At 36.0% G+C, this 9,201-nt stretch overlaps 1 pseudogene; it reads left to right on the plus strand.

Moving 5' to 3' along the window:
• The first annotated feature begins 1,074 nt into the window (after positions 1-1,074).
• Positions 1,075-1,999, plus strand: LOC148110161 (vomeronasal type-1 receptor 4-like; annotated as a pseudogene).
• Positions 2,000-9,201: the final 7,202 nt, after the last annotated feature.

Below are 9,201 nucleotides of genomic sequence, written 5' to 3' on the forward strand. Positions count from 1 at the left end.
AGAGGGAAAAACAACCTTAACTTGACAATGGCAAGGCTTCCAGTATTCTTTGCGTCTTCTTTAACAAATATGAAAGTCCTTTCTCAACATCCCTTTTTCCTTAACTCCCCCAACCCCTTCGTATATAATCAGCCACCCCTCACAACCCGGCGCAGCAGCTCTTTCTGCCCATGGGTCCTGTTCCAGTTTTTTTAATAAACCACCATTTTGCACCAAAGACTTCGCAAGAATTCGTTCTTGGTCGTGGATTCAGGACTCCACCCCACCAAACCGAACCTATATTCCAAAACCACATCATACTGATGTGGGAAAAAAAGGCAAAAGAAAAAAATTAAATTTCCTTACTGCCTATAGCCGATTGGCAAGTCCTTGAAACAGGCAGAGTGATCTTCCCCTAGGAACACAGTTGCCTCCGTGTTAATACATTGCTAAGGGCAAAAGGCAATCTTAGCCCAACCCCTAAGATCCTGTTAGTCTACTTTAACATATAAAAATTCCTTTAGAAACTTCCTTTATCTCTATCCCCAAGGTACATGTTGGCAATCATCCCCGAAGCATAGGACCCAACAATATACACCTGAAAGGACTGATGACTTCTACTAAGCGGTAATAAATGACATTTCCCTAACAATAGCTAGCCCCTTCAAGGTCATTTCCAACAAACTTTCCAAAATACCTTGGAGGCCTGTGCGATCCTTAACCCCTTCCCAGCTTCAAAGTATATAATGGACCACTCCTCATGACACCAGGGCAGCTCTTTCTGCCCACGGGTCTTGTCCCTGTGCTATAATAAAACCAACTTTTTGTATCAAAGACTTCTCAAGAATTCTTATAAATAAGGCATGTTTGTCTTGACCTTAACGTTCCCCTGAAGTGACTATAACAATTCTTGACATTTACTTCTAGAACTAATTCTTCATTTCCTGAATATTGGTAGAGCTTCTGCACAACTTACTGCTGATGGTGATCATACCTCATGGAGTCTTCTTAGGGTTCTTTTATTTCCATCAAGCTCACAAATCATTTGGTTCCCTTTTTAGCTCTGCAGAAGTCTATCCATAGTATAAGAGGTCAATGAATATAATAGTTTCAAATGATACTATTTTGAAGTGTTCTTCATTCTCAAATTGGGACTTTTTTATTGGGAACACGTTGTTCCTTGTGTTACTCATCAACACCTTCTTATTTCAGCCCCATGCAAAGAAGCCTATAGATTTGATATCTACCCATTTCACTTTAGCTAATAACAATTCTTTTCAGTGGGATTCCAGAAGTATTAAATGCCTTTGGAGTAACAAATTTTCTAGATGACTTTAGTTGTAAGGCAGTGGTTTACATGTACAGAGTCACCCGGGGTCTTTCCCACAGCACCACGTCTTTTCTCAGTATTTTTCAGGCCATAATAGTCACTTCCTACAACATCGATAGGTATGGCTAAAACCCAAAGTCTTCACTTACATTTTTCCATCTTTCTTTTCTTTCTAGATCACTAACATCATATCTATATCCATGTCATCACAATTGTTGTGGCCCTCTTCAACACCAATGAAGTTTCACAAATGTGTTATCTGACATGCTGTAGCAGGAGAGAACCTGATAAACTTCAGGAGGCTGGTTTTGTAGGGGCATGGGTTTATGAGATTTCCTGTGTGTGTTCCTCATGATCTGGACCAGTGTGAACATGGTAACATTCCACAAGACCAGCCTGTGCCCAAGACCCTTTCCTGAAACTAAGGCCACCAACAGGACCCTGGCATTTGTGAGCTGCTTTGTTTGTTTTGGTTTTGGTTTTTTATTTTCCTCAGCCAGTAGCTGCCTTATCATTTACAGAAGTTATAGACACAATGTATAAGGGCTGGAGAACACCACTATTTTTCTCTCTTCTTGTTATCCAGGAATCTGGCCTCTTGTACTGATGAGAAATAACAAATGATCCTTCCTAAACTGTACCTTTGCAAAGATGAGAAAGTCATCTTTATACCATTTATACCATCTATAAACCATTTCCCCCAGGAGTTTGAACACCCTCACACATTTCTCTGACACAAGGAATGTGATTAGAATTTCCCACACCACAATTTTAAGGAGGTAAAATTCTGAAAAGACACTAATAAATTTTACTTTGGAAATTTCATCAAACCATCCAGCTTTGGGAACATACAAAATAAATGACCAGATTCATGGAATAGAACTTGTTTGAGGGGTGCCTGGATGGCTCAGTAGATTGAGTGTCTGACTCTTGATTATGGCTAGGGTCGTGGGATTGAGCCCAACATTGGGTTCTGAGCTAAGTGGGGAGTTTGCTTGTGATTCTCTCTCTCCTTCTGCTCCTCCCACTATTCACACCCTCTCTCTGTCTCTCTAATGTAAATAAATCTTTACAAAAATGTTTTAGACTGTTGTACATGGATGGAGCCATCTTTGACCTTTCCTGAAATAATTGTCAAACATTTATGTTTATGATTATGTTTTTAGAGATCTTCTCTAATGTGAAGTATCTATCAGATAAATTACAGAAACTACACTTGCTGATTATGCCAGACTGTCTTCAACAGCCCAAAATATTTTGTCTACACTGTTATGTACTTTAAACCCAAACAATACTTGCGTTTACTCTATGCTTTTGATTATATCTGATTTAATTATGGAGAGTGATGTAAGTGTAAACATAACTATATTCCCTTCACAAAGTGAATACTGATCAAGATTCTCAAAACACAAATGTATTATGCACACTCAAATACTTTATGAAACCCACATGACACTTTTTATGTGTACTACATTGGATTTATTTGCATCACTATAAGTATTTCATTATTTCCACTCCATTATTATGGGCATATTTTTTAATCAATAGCAGAAATTTTTATCCTTGCAGTTTTGTACTTCTATTAAAATATTTAACAATTCCCATGTATCACAGTATGACATATTAGAAACCCTAAAAGTTTTTCTTGAAGACAGATAAAATCTCAATAAAATAATTATAAATATAAGCTAATGATCTATTATATCTTGGCTAATTGAATTTAAATAAAAATATAAAGATTAAATAAACTATTACAAGGAGTAAACAATATATATATTTTAAGATTTTATTTATTTGAGAGAGAAAGAGCATGAATTGGGAGGGGGGCAGTGGGAGAGGGAGAAGCAGATTCCCTGTTGAACAAGGAGACTGATTCGGGGCTTGATCCTAGGACCCTGAGATCATGCCCTGAGCCAAAGGCAGATGCTTAACCAACTGAGCCATCTGGGTGCCCAATGATTATAAGTATTTTCGAACTAAGTAGTGTGCTCAAAGAAATATAATTTGAATCTGATGAGAAAAAAAAATGAGAAGCTTAATGGTGAAAGTGCAGCTGCTCTCAGCACATGTGTGAATCAAAAATCTCAGACCTCTGTGCTTCGAAGCTCCTTGGGAAAAAGAAAACTTGTAGTTGGAGCCAGAGAGGAGAGATTGAAGTAAAGAGAAATGGACGTAAAACAATTCAACTACATTCTTCTTATACTAGAAACAACTAATGCATGAAGACACTCAAACGTTGAAACTAAAAAAGGACAAAAATTACAATAGGCTAATTGAGACAAAGCTAAGTTAATCATATGTGAAATATGAGACAAAAACTTGCACCTGTAATAGAGAGGCTACTATAATGAAAGAAAAATGCTGGTGGTATTTTGATAGGAGTTGCATTAAATGTGTAGGTTGCCTTGGGTAGTACAGACATTTTAACAATGTTTGTTCTTCCAATACATGAACATGGATGTTTTTTCAATTCTTTATTCCTTCTTTAATTTCTTTCATAAGTATTCTACGGTTTTCAAAGTACAGATCTTCTGCCACTTTGGTTAGGTTTATTCCTAGGTATCTTATGGTTTTTGGTGCAATTGTAAGTGGGACCGATTCCTTGATTTCTTTTTCTGCCACTTCATTATTGGTGTATAGACATGCAACAGATTTCTGCACATTGATTGTATATCCTGTGACTTTGCTGAATTCATGTATTAGTTCTAGCCATTTTTTGGTGGAGTTTTTCAGGTTTTCTACATGGAGTATCATGTTGTATGTGAATAGTGAAAATGTGACTTCTTCCTTATTGATTTGGATGCATTTTAGTTCTTTTGTTGCCTGGTTGTTGTGGGTAAGACTTCCTGTACTATGTCAAATTATTGTGGTGAGAGTGGACATCTCTGTCTTGTTCTGATCAGGAAAGGAACAACTCCCAGTTTCTTCACATTGAGGATGATATTAGCTGTTGGTCTTTAGGATATGGCCTTTATGATGTTGAGGTATGTTCCACCTATCCGTACTTTGTGGAGGGTTTTTATCAAGAATGGACATGGATAGAATTAGAATGTATTATGGTAAGTGAAATAAGTCAGTGAAAGAAAGACAAATACCATATAATTTCACTCATATGTGGAATTTTAGAAACAAAAGAGATGAACATATGGGGGGGTGGGGCAAAAAAAAGTAAAAAGAGAGAGGAAAACCCCATAAGTGCCTTTTAATGATAGAGCACAAACTGAGGGTTGATGGAGGGAGGTGGTTGGTGCATGGGCTAGAAGGGTGATAGGTATTAAGAGGGCATTTGTTGTGATGAACATTGGGTGTTGTATGTAAGTTATAAGTTACTGAATTCTATGCCTGAAACCAACATTGCACTGTATGGTAACTAACTGGAATTTAAATAAAAATTTGGTGAATAAAATAATGAGAGAAAGTTAAATTAACTGAGAAGAAATATCTGTCCTCACATTTTGTACAATGAAAAGAGTAACTCCATAAATGCTTAGTGCGTTTAGAATCTGGTGAACTTAACTATCAACTTTATAGAGACTGCTGTACAAAGATGTTATATTTGAACCCAATGGTAACTATGAATCAAACACCTATAATATATGCAGAAAACATAAATAGAAGGAACTCTAAGTATAACATGAAAGAACATCATCAAACCACAAAAGAAGAGACCAGGAAAGAAGAGAACAGAGAAGAACTGCAAAGACAACCAGAAAACAAAGTACAAAATGGCCTATCAATACTTACCTTAAGTGTAAATGTACTAAATCTTCCAATCAAAAGATATGGGGTGACTGATGGATTTGAAAAAACAACCCATCTACATGCTGTCTATAAAAGACTCATTTCAGACCTAATGACACATATAGATTGAAAGTGAAAGGCTGGAAAACATATTTTCATATGCCATGTAAACGGAAATGAAAAAAAACCAGGGTAGCAATACTTATATCATACAAAATAGACTTGAAAACAAAGACTGTAGAAAGAGAAAAAGACAGACACTCCATAATGATAAAAGGATCAACACAATATGAGGAGACAACGATTGTAAATATCTATGTACATAGGAGCTCATAAATCCATAAAGCAAAAATTAAAAGACTTAAAGGGAGAAAACAGCAGTAATAAGTCACTGTAGAGGACCTTAACACCCAGTTACATCAACGGATGGATCATTCAGGCAGCAAATCAACGACCAAACAGTAGCTTTGAATGACACATCAGACCAGATGGATATAACTGATGTATATACAGAACATTAGATCCCAAAACAACAGAATACACATTCATTTCAACTGCAAGGAACATTCTCCAGAACAGGTCACGTTAGGCCACAAAATAAGTCTCAATAAACTTAAAAAGATTAAATTCATGTTGAGCATCTTTCCTGACCACAGCTGTATGAAACTAGAAATCAATTACAAGAAATGGAAAAAGCACAGACACGTGGAGACTAAACAACATGCTACTAAACAAGAAATGGGTCAACCAAGAAATCAAAAAAGAAAATTTGAATATAAAAGGAGACAAGTGTAAATAAAAACTGAGTGATTCAAATCTTTGCAAAAGCAGTTCTAAAACAGTAGTTTACAAAAATACAGTCCAATCTCTAGAAACAAACAAAAGAAATCGAATCTAATCTTACCCTAAAAGGAAGTAGCAAAAAGAACAAACTATACTCAAATCTAGTCAAAGGAGGAAGTAATAATGATTAAAGCATAAATATATGAAATAGAGACTAAAAATAACAGAAAATTTCAATAAAACGAAGAGCTGATTCTTTGAAAATAACAAACAAATTTGATAAACCTCAAGCTAGACTCCTAAAGGAAAAGAGAAGAAGGATGCAAATAAATAAAATCTAATACAAAGTTGTAAAAATAACAAACAACACACAGGAACAGAAAAGATTGTAAGAACATATTATGAAAAATTATATGTCAACAAGCTGGACAACCCAGAAAAAAATGGACAAATTCCTACAAACATAATTATTTTCCAAAACTGAACCAGGAATAAATAAACAATTTGGGCAGACTGATCATTACTCATAAAATTAAATTAGTAATAAGCAAATTTTTAGCAAAGAAAAGTGTAGAAGGAGATGACTTTACAGGTGTGTTCCAGCAAATACTTGAACAGGAGTTAATACCTATTCTTCTCAAGCTATTACAAAAATGCAAGAAAATAGAAAACTTCCAAATTCATTCTATGAGGCCAACATCAATCACCCTGATACCAAAACCATACAAAGACAGCACAAACAAAACAAAGCAAAACAAGAAAATGTTCAGGCCAATATCCCTGATGAACACAGATGGAAATTTCCCTAACAAAATATTTGCAAACCTAGTTCAACTATACATTAAACACTTACCATGATCCAGTGGGTATCGTTCCAGGGATGCAATACTCACAAATCATTCAAGATAGAATGACAGAGAACCTTAAAAAAAGGAAGGATAAAACTGATATGATCATCTCAATAGATGAAGAAGAAGCATCTGACAAATTTCAATATCCATTTATCATAAAACTCTCAATAAAGTTGGATTAGAGGGAACATCACTCATCATAATAAAAGTCATATATGAAAAAACAATAGGTAACATCATATTTAATGGAGAAGAACTGGAAGTGTTTCTTTAAGATCAGGTCTACACTCATTGCTTTTATTCAACATTATACTAGAAGTCTTAGCCACAGCAATCATAAAAGAAAAATAAATAAAAATCATCCAAGTTGGTAAGGAATGAGTAAAACTGTAACACTTTCTAGATGACATGATATTATACATAGAAAATCCTAAGGACCATATCGAAAAATTTTAAACTGATAAATGAATTCAGTAAAGTAGTAAGATTCAAATTTAATATACAAAAATCTATTGCATTGGGGTGCCTGGCTAGCTCAGTCAGTAGAGCATGTGACACTTGATCTCAGGGTTATAAGTTCAAGCCCTGTGTTGGGTGTAGAGATTCCTTAATAATAAAATGTTTAGGGGTGTCTGGGTGGCTCAGTCAGTTAAGCATCCCACTCTTGATTTCAGCTCAGGTTTTGATCTCAGGGTCCTGGGTTTGAGCCCTATGTTGGCCTTTATGTTGGATATGGAGCCTACTTAAGAAAAAATAAATAAAATCTTTAAAAAAATGTGTTGCATTTCTATATACTGCTAATGAAATAGCAGAAGGAAATTAAGACAATAATTCCAGTTACAATTGTATCAAAAATAATAAAATATCTAGGAACAAATTTAATGAAGAAAGAAAAAGACCTACAATCTGAACACTATAAAACACTGATGAAAGAAATGGAACATGACACAAACAAATGGAAAGATATACCATGCTAGTAGATTAGAAAAATTAATGTGGTTAAAATGTTCCAAAAAAGTCTGTACTACCTAAAGCAATCTTTAGATTCAATGAAATCTCTATCAAATAACCAATAGCATTTTTCACAGTTCTAGTCTAATAATATAAAGATTTGGTTGAACCACAAAAGATAGCCATAGAAATCTGTTTTCTTTTCTTTTTCTAACCTTTTCATTTACAGTTTACCTACTGGAATATTTTTTCCCCCACACGTTTTGTGGATAACTTCTTGTCATTCAGGTTTCACCTTATATAACACTTTTTCTGAAATGCTTTGCCCTTGCTGATCAATCTAAATTAAGGCTCCTGTAATCCTACCTGATGATTTTTTATTTTTTAATTTAATTCCAGTTAGTTAACATACAGTGTTATATAATTTATCACTTGTGTATAACACCCTGTGCTCATCACATCATGTGCCCTCCCTAATACCCATCAGCCAGTTACCTCATTCCCCCACCCACCTCCCCTCCAGCAACCCTCAGTTTGTTTCTTTTTTTTTTTTTTTAGATTTTATTTATTTATTTGACAGAGACAGAGACAGCCAGCGAGAGAGGGAACACAAGCAGGGGGAGTGGGAGAGGGAGAAGCAGGCTCATGGCGGAGGAGCCTGATGTGGGGCTCGATCCCACAACGCCGGGATCACGCCCTGAGCCGAAGGCAGACGCCCAACCGCTGTGCTACCCAGGCGCCCCAACCCTCAGTTTGTTTCTTATCCTCAAGAGTCTCTCATGATTTTTCTCCCTCACTGGTGACTTCCCATTCAGTTTTCTCTCCTTTCCTCTATAGGAAAATGCAAAGGACAACAAAAATGAGATATGACCTCACAGCTGTCATAATGGCTAAAATAAAAAACACAAGAAACAACCAGTGTTAGCAAGGATGTGCAGAAAAAGGAACCTTTCATGCACTGTTGATTGGAATGCAAACTGGTGTAGCCACTTTGGAAAACCGTATGGAAGTTTCTCAAAAAGTTAAAAATAGAACAACCTTATGAGCACGTAATTCCCCTACTGGGAAAGAGAAAGAAAACAAAAACAGTAATTTGAAAAGATGTAGGCACCCCTGTATTTTTAGCAGCATTATTTACAATAGTCAAGATATAGAAGCAACCTAAGGGTCCAACAGTAGACAAAGGGCTAAGGAAGATGTGGTGTGACATTGCTCTTCCTCTGGCTACAGGGCTCCCCTCCCAGGTTCCCAGATACCCTTTCCTTCATCTCCTTTAGTCTTTGCACCTTCAAAGGAGGGCCCTTCCTGATCCCTCCTTTCAAAATACAAATCTCCCTGCCTGCACAAGGAAATCATTTGACATACACTTATTTTCCAATTTACTAAGTATTACACTTTTTTCACTGAAAAAATAGGAGCCCAATTAAAGCATTATTTGTGTCTCCTTTGTTCAGTAATGTATGGCCTCCATCTGAATATACCACCTTAAGGACAATGGTTGCCATATGCATTGTTGATGACTTTTGAAACCTTGACCAATTGGTACATAGTTGTCCAGGGATACGC

The sequence above is a fragment of the Ursus americanus genome, chromosome 5 (assembly GCF_024610735.1).
Source record: "Ursus americanus isolate L20-20 chromosome 5, mUrsAme1.1.p, whole genome shotgun sequence".
Lineage (NCBI taxonomy): Eukaryota > Metazoa > Chordata > Mammalia > Carnivora > Ursidae > Ursus > Ursus americanus.